Here is a 16429-nt window from a genome sequence, read left to right on the forward strand (position 1 = left end):
CAAGGCTTTATGGTGTGGGGTGCTGTTCGACACAACCACAAATCACAGTTGATGCATGTCCAGGGTACTGTGACCAGTGTGACCTATGTGAATGACATCCTGCAACCCCTAGCCATAACCTTTCTGCACAACACCCCATATGCCACTTTTCAGCAAATTTTCTGAATACATCATCACCTTGCTAAAGAAAACTTTGGGTCAAGAATCTTGGGAATCAGCTTACAGAGAAAGGGAAGTTGACAGAAAATGGGAAGTATTTGTAAAAATTTTAACTAGACATATAGATATTACTATCCCAGCAAAGAAGATCAATGTAAATAAAAATAAACCTCCAGCAGTCAAACGTGTAAAACTGGATGAAAAAACCAAAAGACTCAAAGAAGGAATGGAGTATATGTATAAGCTGCACAGAGAAACCAGTCTTGACTTATATAAAGAGGATTATAAAAAATATAAATATGAGTATCACAAGGAAGTAAGGAGAAGGAAAGTAGAACATATTAGCAAACAGATCAGAAATTCTGATTGTGTCTCAAAGTCATGTTGGGCAGTAGTTAATGATATGAGGAATACTGATTCAAAACCTAAAATTAATAATATACAGTTATATATTTAAAAAGAAAGATGATGAGACTTACCAAACAAAAGCGCTGGCAGGTCGATAGACACACAAACAAACACAAACATACACACAAAATTCTAGCTTTCGCAACCAACGGTTGCCTCGTCAGGAAAGAGGAAAGGAGAAGGAAAGACAAAAGGATATGGGTTTTAAGGGAGAGGGTAAGGAGTCATTCCAATCCCGGGAGCGGAAAGACTTACCTTAGGGGGAAAAAAGGACAGGTATACACTTGCACACACACACATATCCATCCACACATACACAGACACAAGCAGACATTTGTAAAGGCCAATACAGTATATACAGTTAAGTATACATAATGATAATTTTTCTGATCCTTATATAGTTAGCAATGTATTTAATGATTACTTTATAGATGCTATTGAAAATGATACTTTCATGAAAAGGAGAGGCAGTTTAAATATGATATGGAAATAGAACAGGACTCTTGTAAGCTACCTACAGTAACCATCAAGGACGTAACACAGCTAATTGATAGCCTATAAAATAAAAGATCAGCTGGATGGGATGAATTTTCTCCTTTCCTACTGATAAAATGCAAGGATGAGTTAGCCAGACCATTAGCCCATCTAATAAATTGTGTACTTGAAGAAGGTGTGTTTCTGAAGAAACTGAAACTGGTGTCAGTGGAAAACTGTTGCTTTTAATAGAATCTTACCTTAAAGATAGACAACAATGCACAGAAGTTGTGTATGATAATGGAAAGGTAATCGAAAAAAGAAGATCAAAGATAAGAAATACAAATTTTGGTGTGCCACAAGGCTCTATCTTGGGCCCCTTCTTGTTTACTTGCTACGTAAATGATTTCCCACAAGTATTAGACACCAGTCATCGTATTATTATGTGTGCTCATGACACTTCTGGGGTTTGCTGGGCATGTAGTAATGATTGCCAGAATTCAGTGGTACAGAATTTTGTTGCAAAAGCCCAAACACATTTTGAAAAAGGAAACCTGAGGGTCAATATTAACAAAACTAATTTAATTTATTTTAAGACAAGCAGCTCAAATAAAAATACTGTTGTAAATGAGGACATTCAGGAAAATACCAGGTCAGAATGTAAATTTCTGGGGATATATATAGATGACAGACTTTCGTGGAATCAGCAAATAGATCATGTCTGTGGTAAAATAACATCTAGTCTGTATTTACTAAGGAGATTAGTTCAATATCTAGTTATTGAAACAATAAAAATAGTGTATTTTGGGTTGGTGTCCCCATCTTTCTTATGGAATTGTATTGTGGGGTGGGTGTAGTCAATACAGTATAAGAAGGGTATTTGTATTGCAGAAAAGAGTAATAAGAACTATGGCAAAAGTAAGACCCAGAACTTAATGCAAAAACCTGTTTATTAATTTTAATATTATGACTATCTATTTGGTATATATGTTTCAATCAATATTATTAGTGAAAAAAGACAAAATAGTGACAAACAGGAATATGGAAATCCATGATTACGATAAGACACAAATCAGACTTTCATATGGTGATTAGAAGATTGAATCTAACAACAAATACCCCATTCATTAAGGGAGCAATATTTTATAATTCTCTGCCAAACAACCTGAAACAGCTTTCTGGTAGAATTTTTAAAAATGAGTTAAAAAAATGGCTTATATTGAAGTGCCCATACAGTATGGTGCTGACATGATTTGACCTCAGGAGTGCTATCTTAAATATACTTAAATGATCTTTTACTTAATAGCATGTAATTTATATATATTGTGTGCCAATAATCTAAATGTAATTATTGTAACATTGCCCATGCATGTTAAATACATGTTTCAAGCTGTAAGATAAATAAATAAATAAAAAGATAATTCACAGCCCCTTGTTGCTGCATGAACACAAGCCTTCTTGGTACCACAGGATGGTAGCCTTTTGCCCTGACCCACCAGACTTGTCGCCAGTTGAAAAGGTGTTGGATATGGTGAAACAATGGGTGCAGCACTGTGACCCAATGCCAACCACCACAGGTCAACTTTGGAACTAGGTGAATGCAGTGTGAATAGCTATACCACAGGACACCATTCATGCCATCATGTATGCTAAAAGTCCTCAAGCTCATGGCAGAACCTGTGCCTACTAGGCAACAAGACACATGCTGAACTGAGGTGACTGAAATGCTAATCATTTCTGCAGAACATACTAATGTACATGTCCTGTGAATATGAACGTCCTATCTCTGGTTATTTAAGGTGTTTTGCCTTTTCTGAACATGAGTGTATTTTCTTGAACTTATACAGACGTAACTGCTGACAGTATAGTTTATTTTACACACTAGTTTCAAATTAAGTAATTAATGAATGTTAAGTGATACTGGAAAAAGAGAGTACAAAACGTAGAAGTAACACAGATTTCAAATTAGTTTGTCCTTGAGAGGACTTATTTCAATGATAAATAGACCATAAGAAAAGAACTCTTACTTGTTTAAAAATCTTTATATTGACATGTTTCAGGCACAGCTCATCTTCGGAATGTGAAATAGAAATTATGTTCAAAACAAATAATTATATGAGATTCCCATCAGACTAGAACATTAGCCCATGTGACTGAAAAAGCAAGGATCAAGGAATAACTGTAAAAATACAAGGAGATAGACTGGCTGGTTATTACTAACCTTCAGAAGACTCCCTTTGTCCTTAGAACAAGTGTATCTCTCTCAACATGTGGTCTGAACAACCTGCCCCTCCTTCCAAACTTCCCTAAACCTGTCTCTCTCTATCCTCCATGATGAAGGAAATAACTGTACTGAAAGCTACAAATAGTTTTTTCTACTTTCAGTGTGCTGTTGACAGTAAAGGAATTTGACCTCTTGTAGTTAAATATTAGTCAGTCATTCTGTCTGCTTGAATTTTTACTCACTAAAAGCATGCTGATATACATTTACCTCTTAGAGTTGGTGTATTATTTAGGTCTGAAATTCATGAAACTTTAGAGGTGTTTTCAGAGTATGGAAGAAGACAATTGTAGCAAAAATGGTAAATCATCTCATTGCATTAAATTGTTTAAAAATTGGGGGCTGAACTGTACTAAGTGGAAAAAATTATCAAACTACTGCATATGATGAGAAATATTGATCTTCATGTCACAGGATAAAATATGAACAGGAACCAAACAGTCAGAATAAATACATTAAAAATGCAGAATATCATATAAGTTGTTCAATAAACTACTAAAACAGCACAGTTGGGTATCAGAAACAAGTAACTTAATATGTTTGATAATGATAAGAATAAAATATTCAGTTCTTTTTCTTAAATCATTTTTTCTGTCTCCTTTATTTGGTTTCTGTCTCTTTCCTCATCGCTAGTATTCTTTTACTTTTTCAATATTTTTACTGTTATATAATTTATTTCTTAATATTTCTTCATTTTCTTTTTGTTTATTTCTGTCTTCACTTTTAACTTCTGCTCAATCTTTCTTTGCAGCACACTGTCCTTTTTTCTAGTACTCATACATTATTTTCATGCCTGCCTAGTGTCCATATCTTTTTCTATTGAAGGTTATGAGCTTATTTGCCTGACACCAACTTTGTTTAGCTTTAGCAGTCCATTTCCTCTTCAGTTTCATATTATAATGCCATAAGCCAATAAGTTTAATTGTCCTGTAAGCTTTATTTTATCCTGAGCAGACTGTACTTCCTTTTGTTTTCAGTTTTTAATTTGTGTTTGAAATGCTCACTAAGCATTAACTACTAAAATGAGCAACACTTTTTGTAATATACAAATTCATTGTGGTATGGAAATATGAGTTAGTGAATCTTCTCATGCTTCTAGTCATGTCAAGTGGTTAAAATACTATGAGCTTTCTAGCAAGTTCTCCTTGACCATTTCCAGGTGGTAACTGATGGCCCTGTCATCGATGGCCTCATCTTTACATCATGCTGCTGGATGTGACATCACTGATGCTCAGTCCATTGCTAAATATTGCCATGTTTACATACCCCATCTGCTGAGCTCATGTCAACATCAACATGGCTAGATCTCATGTTGTACTAACTTGTAAGCCACTGTGTCTGTTAAGGACACAGGTCATCCCCATTTTCCAGAAGGGACGTCGAACAGATGTGTAGAACTATAGACCTATATCTCTTATGTTGATCAGTTGTAGAATTTTGGAACACATATTATGTTCAAGTATAATGACTTTTCTGGAGACTAGAAATCTACTCTGTAGGAATCAGCATGGGTTTAGAAAAAGACGGTCATGTGAAACCCAGCTCGGCTATTCGTCCACGAGACTCAGAGGGCCATACACACGGGTTCACAGGTAGATGCCGTGTTTCTTGACTTCCGCAAGGTGTTCGACACAGTTCCCCACAGTCATTTAATGAACAAAGTAAGAGCATATGGACTATCAGACCAATTGTGTGATTGGATTGAAGAGTTCCTAGATAACAGAATGCAGCATGTCATTCTCAATGGAGAGAAGTCTTTCAATGTAAGAGTGATTTCAGGTGTGCCACAGGGGAGTGTCATAGGACCGTTGCTATTCACAATATACATAAATGACCTTGTGGATGACATCGGAAGTTCACTGAGGCTTTTTGCGGATGATGCTGTGGTGTATCGAGAGGTTGTAACAATGGAAAATTGTACTGAAATGCAGGAGGATCTGCAGCAAATTGACGCATGGTGCAGGGAATGGCAATTGAATCTCAATGTAGACAAGTGTAATCTGCTGCGAATACATAGAAAGATAGTTCCCTTATCATTTAGCTACAAAATAGCAGGTCAGCAACTGGAAGCAGTTAATTCCATAAATTATCTGGGAGTACGCATTAGGAGTGATTTAAAATGGAATGATCATATAAAGTTGATCGTCGGTAAAGCAGATGCCAGACTGAGATTCATTGGAAGAATCCTCATTGGAAGAATCCTAAGTGTGGGATCCATACCAGATAGGGTTGATAGAAGAGATAGAGAAGATGCAATGGAGAGTAGCGCGCTTCGTTACAGGATCATTTAGTAATCGCGAAAGCATTACGGAGGTGATAGATAAACTCCAGTGGAAGACTCTGCAGGAGAGAGGCTCAGTAGCTTGGTACGGGCTTTTGTTAAAGTTTCGAGAACATACTTTCACCAAAGAGTCAAGCATTATATTGCTCCCTCCTACGTATATCTCGTGAAGAGACCATGAGGATAAAATCAGAGAGATTAGAGCCCACACAGAAGCATACCGACAATCCTTCTTTCCACGAACAATACGAGACTGGAATAGAAGGGAGAACCAATAGAGGTACTCAGGGTACCCTCTGCCACACACCGTCAGGTGGCTTGCGGAGTATGGATGTAGATGTAGATGTTGATGTAGAAGGATGTTTTCTGAGATGTTAATTTCACCAAATATAAATATCAGTATATGGACTAGCAATAGTTACATACCTGACAGTTGCACAGTTACGTAAGGACAAAGTCACTGATGTCACGACAGCAGTTACCATTTGACAATGACCAAGAAGAACACATCCAAAAGCTTGTGGGACTTTAAGCAGTAGGTTCAACTGGAAGCCTGAGAAAACTTTAGTAACTCCAGTTGCAGTACCAATCTGTACAAGTGACTTTTATGATTTCAGTTCACTTAATTGTTTGCTCCAGTCCAATTAGTTTTTCTTCAACACCCATCATCATCTAGTTCTCAATATACTTCTTTTGTCCACACAAATTCTAACAATGTGTTTAACACAAACGTCTCACACAATAGTCAGAATGCTGTTGAAATTAAACACTAACCACTGAACATACAGACTGTCTACATTGTAATGTTTTTCCATCAACACATACCTCTTCTTGCTTAGCCAGTCATCCTTGACTGATCTGTCTCAAAACTCCCACCAATATCTATCCCTTCCTCACCTACTCCTGAGCTCCCAAATTCCCTCCAACAATCTCAATGAATTGTCCGATAAGGCCACATGCAATCTAAATATTTTTGTATCTCTGCATATACACAAAAACTGCCAGTAGTGAGTGACACATTAAAGTGCAATGGTGCTGTCACTAAGCTCAAATCTTTTATTTTGAAGAAATTTGAAGAAACACCATAGTTGTATCTCAAGGGTGAAAAAATCTGATGTCATTGTCAGCTAGTGGGAACAGCCCAAGCAAATGCAATGTGAAGTCTAAAACAATAGCAAGGTCATCTACTGATAACAGTGTATGGAGCAAACCAAAAAGCAACGTAAATTGCAACTAACTGACTTGGCTGAAGTTGGATTATGCTCATATAACAAATGGCTCTGGCCGCTACACATGTGGTTCATGCTTACTGTGGGTGGAGAAGGCCAAGCATAAACCCAACTCAAGTTGATGAAGCTGTATAATCTGTGCTGGCCAGTGAGTTCATTTCCTAGTCACTGCTGCTAGCCAGCAGGGATACAGCCTCCATCAATACTTCAGTCAGCCAGTAATTCCCAAGAATGGCCTGGATTGATCACACATAGGGAAGAGAGGTGCTGAAATACCCAACATCAGGTCAGGGATAGCTGATGACATGAGAGGGCTTGGCATATCTGCAGTGGGAGACAGTTACCATGTGCTAATGTACTACAACACACTGTAAATGTCACAATAAAATTACACTATTTCTCTTAAAATTTGTGCTGCTGTGCAAATAAAATGGACAAAAACATGTTTTATAGCACTCTGTCCATGTTAACTAGAAACCAGCCCTGTAGGTCACAAGGCTATAGGTTGAATGTGGTAAGACAAGTGAGTATATGAGGAAATTTAGTATGAAAGTGTTTTCTGTACATTATCCGCTAAAGAGGCCTTAGATATTTTGAGGAGAAAGTCAGATTTAAAGAGTTAGATAGATTTACTTCAAATGCAAATCTAACAACAGAGAGATGTGGGATTCAAAATACTTGCAAAATATTTTTATCGCCTTCTTAATTCTCCAGAACCAATCCATAAGCTTGAATACTCAAATAATGATGAAAATGTAGAAAAAAATTCACCCACATATATCAAAGAAATTGAAGGAGTTATTAAAACTTTAGGAAGTTAGTGGAGAAAACTACTACAGTGGAAATTTTGAAATGATCTCTAAGAAAAATAAAAATGAAAAAAGAACTAAAATTAATCTTTTGAGAATACCTGGAAAACAGAAAAACTCACACAGGAGTGGAAGGTGGGCTCAATACATACACTATATAATAAAGGCAATGAACAAGATATTAACAACAACAGAAGAATTTCTTTGTAAGTACTTGCATACAACATATTTTCCAAGATTATACTAAACAGAGTAGAAACAAAATGTAGAGTAATTTAGGTGAATATTGAGATGGTTATGGGAAAGGCTGATCAAGTTCCAAAGAAATATTTAATCTGAAGACTATCATTTGTCACATATTGCTGAATTGAAATTGCATGTAGCGTACTGTGCAAGTGTACAGTACAAGGGATTTTTAAAATGTCATTGTCCTAATTCTACTTTGGGCATGTGGTCTACAGCATAGTCTGATAATTCACAGGCCCAGTTTCCATTCCCACAGATACCAAGACTTGTTTCTTTTTTCATTTCATTTTATTTCTCAGAATATTAAACTATTAATTACAAAATTTAATTACATTTAAACAGTTCAATTTATATATAAAAAATTAATATACTCAGTTTAGTTATGATAATCACTATTGTAAGTAAGACGGCTATAGGGTATCACACTGTAGCACATTCATATAATTTTGCACGAACCACCACTGGGTATCTGTCCGGGTTCCCTGATTTTTCACCCTTGAGGGTAGCATCTCTGTACATGCTTCCTCACATATAGGCTGGGACCCATGGAAGTTGGAGGGTAAGGCTCAGCCTCCATGGGTGCCCATACTTAAGTCATAGGGGGAACCATATGGGACTACACCACCACAGATTGTATCAGATCCTGTGCCAGAGATGTTGGGGGCATATTTCTATTTCTGTGCAGTGACATGCCAAAATTTGATTCTGGTGATGGACCAGATGATTGACCAGCCATGGTCTCAATCAACTGATGCTTCTGGTTTCTTGTGTCTACCTGGATGTGCAGTGTACGTGTGGCCATAGACATGGGGCCCAGATGATGACATGAGCTTGTACGTGGGCTCTGGGCTCTTTACAACAGGCACAGCAGATGTAGCAGTGTCCAGTGCTAATAACTATGTAGCAGTTTTGCTGGGGTGCAATACATGCACTTGTGTAGCAGTTCTGTTAAGCTGACGACATTGCAACAGATGGCCCAGCACATAGCAAGTGTAAAATCTCCTACTGTGTGACTTGTGTTTACAGACATGAATAGAAAAATTGATGACTGCTTAGTGAAAGAAAAATAATTTAATAATTTTTAAAATCAGTTATGCCTGCAAATTCAAGTGTGATTCTCAATTAAATCATTAGTTGCAACACACAAAAGGGATTTACTTTAACAAGGGAGATACAAACAGATTATTTCCTAGTGTCATATTTTACAATTATGGTTAGTTTCATGATATAGAAAAAAAAAATACCTGTTGCACTTCAAATCGGTATGCAGGAGGAAGAGGGCTTCCCTGATGAGCTGACCCAGAGAAAACTATTATACCTTTTATGTTTTGAACAGTACTGCGAACGGCTGAAACCAAGGGGAAACTACAGCCGTAATTTTTCCTGAGGGCATGCAGCTTTACTGTATGGTTAATGATGATGGCGTCCTCTTGGGTAAAATATTCTGAAGCTAAAATAGTCCCCCTTTCGGATCTCCAGATGGGGACTTCTCAAGAGGATGTCGTTATCAGGAGAAAGAAAACTGGCGTTCTACGGATCGGAGCGTGGAATGTCAGATCCCTTAATAGAGCAGGTAGGTTAGAAAATTTGGAAAGGGAAATGGATAGGTTAAAGTTAGATATAGTGGGAATTAGTGAAGTTCTGTGGCAGGAGGAACAAGACTTTTGGTCAGGCGAATACAGGGTTATAAATACAAAGTCAAATAGGGGTAATGCAGGAGTAGGTTTAATAATGAATAAAAATTAGGAATGCGGGTAAGCTACTACAAACAGCATAGTGAACGCATTATTGTGGCCAAGATAGACATGAAGCCCATGCCTACTACAGTAGTACAAGTTTATATGCCAGCTAGCTCTGCAGATGAAGAAATTGAAGAAATGTATGACGAAATAAAAGAAATTATTCAGATAGTGAAGGGAGACGAAAATTTAATAGTCATGGGTGACTGGAATTCGGTAGTAGGAAAAGGGAGAGAAGCAAACGTAGTAGGTGAATATGGATTGGGGCTAAGAAATGAAAGAGGAAGTCGCCTGGTAGAATTTTGCACAGAGCACAACTTAATCATAGCTAACACTTGGTTCAAGAATCATAAAAGAAGGTTGTATACATGGAAGAAGCCTGGAGATACTGACAGATTTCAGATAGATTATATAATGGTAAGACAGAGATTTAGGAACCAGGTTTTAAATTGTAAGACATTTCCAGGGGCAGATGTGGACTCTGACCACAATCTATTGGTTATGAACTGAACTGAAGAAGCTGCAAAAAGGTGGAAATTTAAGGAGATGGGACCTGGATAAACTGACTTAGACCAGAGGTTGTACAGAGTTTCAGGGAGAGCATAAGGGAACAATTGACAGGAATGGGGGAAAGAAATACAGTAGAAGAAGAATGGTTAGCTCTGAGGGATGAAGTAGTGAAGGCAGCAGAGGATCAAGTAGGTAAAAAGACGAGGGCTAGTAGAAATCCTTGGGTAACAGAAGAAATATTGAATTTAATTGATGAAAGGAGAAAATATAAAAACGCAGTAAATGAAGCAGGCAAAAAGGAATACAAACGTCTCAAAAATGAGATCGACAGGAAGTGCAAAATGGCTAAGCAGGGATGGCTAGAGGACAAAAGTAAGGATGTAGAGGCTTATCTCACTAGGGTTAAGATAGATACTGCCTACAGGAAAATTAAAGAGACCTTTGGAGAAAAGAGAACCACTTGTATGAATATTAAGAGCTCATAAGGAAACCCAGTACTAAGCAAAGAAGGGAAAGCAGAAAGGTGGAAGGAGTATATAGAGGGTCTATACAGGGGCGATGTTCTTGAGGGCAATATTATGGAAATGGAAGAGGATGTAGATGAAGATGAAATGGGAGATATGATACTGCGTGAAGAGTTTGACAGAGCACTGAAAGACCTGAGTTGAAACAAGGCACCAGGAGTAGACAACATTCCATTAGAACTACTGATGGCCTTGGGAGAGTCAGTCCTGACAAAACTCTACCATCTGGTGAGCAAGATGAATGAAACAGGCGAAATACCCTCAGACTTCAAGAAGAATATAATAATTCCAATCCCAAACAAAGCAGGTGTTGACAGATGTGAAAATTACTGAACTATCAGTTTAATAAGTCACAGCTGCAAAATACTAACGCAACTTCTTTACAGACGAATGGAAAAACTAGTAGAAGCCAACCGACTTATCTTAGAAGCTAGATTAAGGAAAGGCAAACCTACATTTTTTGCATTTGTAGACTTAGAGAAAGCTTTTGACAATGTTGACTGGAATACTCTCTTTCAAATTCTGATGGTGGCAGGGGTAAAATATAGGGAGCGAAAGGCTATTTACAACTTGTATTGAAACCAAATGGCAGGTATTAGAGTCGAGGGACATGAAAGGGAAGCAGTGGTTGAGAAGGGAATGAGACAGATTTGTAGCCTCTTACCGATGTTATTCAATCTGTATATTGAGCAAGCAGAGAAGGAAACAAAAGAAAAATTCGGAGTAGGTATTAAAATCCATGGAGAAGAAATAAAAACTTTGAGGTTCGCCGATGACATTGTAATTCTGTCAGAGACAGCAAAGGACTTGGAAGAGCAGTTGAACGGAATGGACAGTGTCTTGAAAGGAGGATATAAGATGAACATCAACAAAAGCAAAATGAGGATAATGGAATGTAGTCAAATTAAGTCGGGTGATGCTGAGGGTATTAGATTAGGAAATGAGACACTTAAAGTAGTAAAGGAGTTTTGCTATTTGGGGAGCAAAATGACTGATGATGGTTGAAGTAGAGAGGATATAAAATGTAGACTGGCAATGGGAAGGAAAGCATTTCTGAAGAAGAAAAATTTGTTAACTTCGAGTATTGATTTAAGTGTCAGGAAGTCGTTTCTGAAAGTATTTGTATGGAGTGTAGCCATGTACGGAAGTGAAACATGGACGATAAATAGTTTAGACAAGAAGAGAATAGAAGCTTTCGAAATGTGGTGCTACAGAAGAATGCTGAAGATTAGATGGGTAGATCACATAATTAATGAGGAGGCGTTGAATAGGATTGGGGAGAAGAGAAGTTTGTGGCACAACTTGACTAGAAGAAGGGACCGGTTGGTAGGACACGTTCTAAGGCATCAAGGGATAACCAATTTAGTATTGGAGGGCAGCATGGAGGGTAAAAATCGTAGAGGGAGACCAAGAGATGAATACACCAAGCAGATTCAGAAGGATGTAGGTTGCAGTAGGTACTGGGAGATGAAGAAGCTTGCACAGGATAGAGTAGCATGGAGAGCTGCATCAAACCAGTCTCAGGACTGAAGACCACAATAACAACAACAACAACATGTTTTCATCATGAAATCAGGTAGTTAAAGACTGCAAGCTCTTGAAAAGAATGAGAATTATACTTGCTTAATTTTTATGCACCCTGCAAGTGGCCATTTTGACACAGTCCAAGCCAAGAATTAATCTGTTTTCACCTACCTAATTTTATAGTCTTGAAGAGCCACTACACTCCTTTGCCTTCTCCACAGTAAAAGGTGCCATAGGTCAAAAATAATTCTGTACTCTGTTTCTTCACTTAAATGGTTACTATTAAAGAATGAACAGATATGCTCCCATTTGCCCAAACTCTACTCAGTGCTAAAAAAGTAAAGATACCAGAATGTGATAAAGCAAGATCAATCCTAACATATCTATTATTTTTCTACAGAGATTATAGTGTTCCATTTGGCACTGAAATTATTTATTGTAACTCTTCACTGCCTCCATTTGTGAAGTCTGTGCAGTTCACACTCACATGTCCAAGCCCAATGATTCACTTCACAAAATACTTGTTACTTATTGTCTTTCACTTGTGCCAGTGTGTTCTCAGGTATTTTAAAATCTTGGTATTCCTAGTTTTCTATATTGCTTTGATGTTTGGTGACCTCATATGTAGTTCTTACACATATCACTTTTTACAATATTATGAAATGGTCTTTTGTTCTGTTCTTTCAGCTATAGTAGCACTCACAATATTGCCTTTACACACACAGAATCAATTTAAGTTATCTAATTACGTTACACAACTTATCTTGTACCACATTAGCTTCATATGAGGTTTTTCAGTAAAACAGTTACAGTTCCTTGTACCTGAAACAGAAAAAAGAAAAAAAAGTACAATAATCCTGCACAGGTGTAAGTTCTCTTTGAGTGTCTCATTGGATGTTAAAGTCATAGGATAAATCATAAATGAACTGGGTAATTGGATTACCCTTTGATCCATCTGTGAAAAGGCCTTCAAAGGATAGTGATTTGGTACCTGAGACTCTCCAAGGTAACCGATGCTTTTGAGGAATGTTGACCTCTTTCTCAAATTCTAGTTCACAAGAAACAAATGTTTTAACAGAAGTTAGATAATATCTTACATTACATAAAAATACTATGTTCTTCTTTATTACATCATCATTTCTTACTTGGTGTCTTTGTGAATTTTGTTTCCTATTTTTAAATTCACATTGTCCCTACATCCATTGGATGACAAGAATGCTGGTACATATATGAGTGCATACACAATAATAGTTCAGTACCACAATGTCACAACTGGTCTTCTTATCACCACAGTTGAACAGTGCAGCATGCTTTATAACTGTACACGTATTACGAGCATGCATTGCTGAGTGCTTTCTTTCATCATGGTTTAATGTGCACTGGGCTCTATCACAACAAAAGAAGAGTAGCAAGGTTCTTGAAAAAGTCATGAGTCCCTTCCTTACTTCTAGAACCCAGTAAGTAACACAGCTTAATGTTTATTTTCATGCACCATGTTGCCTTTAGATACTTCTACTGTTCACAATTGAAAGTCAAAAACAGCTTTTCCTCCACAACAGGAACAAAACTTTTGTAAACCACTGTTTTGATTTCACTATATTTGTACTACTCAAATGTAGTCATTCAGTTTATAGTCTTCTTTAATTTAATTTCATAACACTCTTCCTTCATACCACCCTCACTCATGGTTATAATCCTTACTTCTTTGAAAACACCACCAGCTGCAAATGCAATTATTTAAAATACAGTTATTTGAGGTATTGTTTCCTCTCACTGTCATTCAGGGCATAAACAAAAACAGATTACATGAGACTGGCTTGTGCTTCCAACCTACCAAAAAGTGAATCATGTGTACACATGGATCGTCTGGAAAGCATGCTTTGTAAAGTTACAGTACTCATCTTCCTCATCATATATGTGCTTTGCTCAATTCTTGGTTACTTTCACATTAAAATTTTGATGTGCCCTCAAGTGCTCAGACTGTCTTTACCACAAGGCTACTGTGGGTGGATGGGGGTTGGAGAATTTGATTTACGTGAGACCTAGAGTGCACCTTCATGGTAATTACCAACTGATAGTTTCAAATCTTAATACAGACACTAATAATAATAAATGCATGTACAATAGACAAATCTAGAATAGAGAAGATTATTTAACTTTTCTTTTCTTATTCCTTCTTAGTTAAGGACATCTTCATATATGCAGCTTTAGATCTAAGTTTGTACCATTTCTTATTCTCCTAATAGGTTCACTGTACCTGCTGATCTGGTTGTCTCATTTATGTCTATGGTCCAAGTTCTTTTAATTGTGTCTTATATTTATCTTTATGGTAACACACCTTCCTCATCTTGCTACATAGATCACACCTATTAAATAAGAAAAGTGTTTGTCAAAGCTGAGCTCTTGTCATGCTGCTACACATATTTATGTCTCTTCATTCATTTCTATGCTTCTGTCAGAGCACCAATGTAAGCTAAAAATGTATAAACATTTGGGTGCTGCCCCTCGCTACAAAACAAAGTTCCTTGCAGGTTCTTCTCAAGTGGTTTGTACTTCTACTGTTCTGTAGGTTAGAAGTCGTTTTTCCTTTCAGTTCCAAAATTTAGGCCCTAGCACTCATATATTTCTCTTAAAAACAAAGGTAAAATGAAAGTACTGTGCTTAACAGTATTTGTACTTTTCTATATGTTCCAAACAGTTAGCCCTTACTGGCATTGTTGTGACTCGCCGATTATTCAAAGTGCCGCCACGCAATTACGCACGTCCTCTACGTGCGGAGCTGTCTGCCAGCCATGCAGGAGCTGCGCCACCTAAGTGGCCAGCCGAGCAGCAGCCGCTAGACTGAGACTCAGTGTTTAATTGAATGCCGACTTGTACACAGGTCAACTTACTCAGTGACTTATATGTGTTGTTGTGTTGTCCGAAATATGTGTTAAATTTGAAGATTTAACAATTGACAACGAGGTAGTGGATTTTTCCTTTTCACCGTTGACTCACAGGGTTCCATGGCTACTATCGAGCAGCTCTTGCAAAATCTCCTTGAACAGCAAACGCTTCTAACAGTGGTGATTTATGATTTCAACGTGGCGTCAAATGCGGGGCGTTTCTCGTCATTGGCTGTACCTCCTTTTCCACCTTACGATGAGACAGTAGAAGACTGATCTGATTATGAAAAACGTCTTCAACAGCACTTCTTGGCATTTCATGTCACGGATGAACAACCATGTAAGTCTCTGTCCCTTTCCTGGATTTCACCTCAAATGTATCGGTTGTTGTTGCAATTGGCTCCTTTGAAGGATCCTGCGTCTTTGTCCTTTGCTGAAATGTGCTCCATTCTGTCTGTCTATTTTCAAAAGCAAACGCATGTGGTAGCCTCTCATGTTGCCTTTTATCATTGTCAAAAACAACCAAATCAGTCATATTGCACTTGGGCTGCTGAACTTCACGGCCTCAGTCGAAAGTGTCAATTTGTTACTTTCGTTCACAAAGAATCCTATGCCGATTCCATGGTACGGGATGCTATTATCTGGTCGGCGCCCGACAAAGAAGTTTGGCAACATGCCCTTCAGCTGGCAAATCCAACTCTAGATGAAGTTCTCTCCATCGCGCAGTCTTTTGAAATTTCTCGCGCCGCTGGGACGCAAATAGAAGCGTGGGGTGACGTCGGGGAAATACAACCTCTGTGCGCTGTTGACGATGCGTGCGGCGTGTCCCCGCCGGCCGACGTGGCCGCAGTATGCTCCCACACGCAGCCTCAGCCTAGCCGTAAACAACCCACTAAGAAACTGCAGCAAAATCCCCGGCAACTTCCTTCATGTCCGCGGTGTTTTACGAAACATTCACGTGAGGATTGTCCCCAACGTTGGGCTGTGTGTCACAATTGCAAAAAGAAAGGTCATGTGTCTTCTGTTTGTAAATCTGACCGCATACATGATGTTCATGAACATGACGCTGATTCTGATTCTGTGTTGTCTGTCAATTGCACTTCTTCCCTTTCAGGGAAGTTATTCCTCACTGTCCAAATCCTTGGTCGAGATGTTCACATGCAAGTGGATACCGGTTCTGCTGCCACTATAATTAATTCTCAGACGTATCTTCAGCTGGGTTCTCCACTCCTGTTCCCTGTCACTTGGCAATTACGGACGTACAATAAACAGAAGATTTCTCTCTTGGGACAGTTTAATGCTGAGGTATCTTACAAATCCATCATTTGCACTGTTCCCATATTTGTGGTCGACCAGAGCA

The sequence above is a fragment of the Schistocerca cancellata genome, chromosome 6, assembly GCF_023864275.1.
Source record: "Schistocerca cancellata isolate TAMUIC-IGC-003103 chromosome 6, iqSchCanc2.1, whole genome shotgun sequence".
In the NCBI taxonomy this organism is placed as follows: Eukaryota; Metazoa; Arthropoda; class Insecta; order Orthoptera; family Acrididae; genus Schistocerca; species Schistocerca cancellata.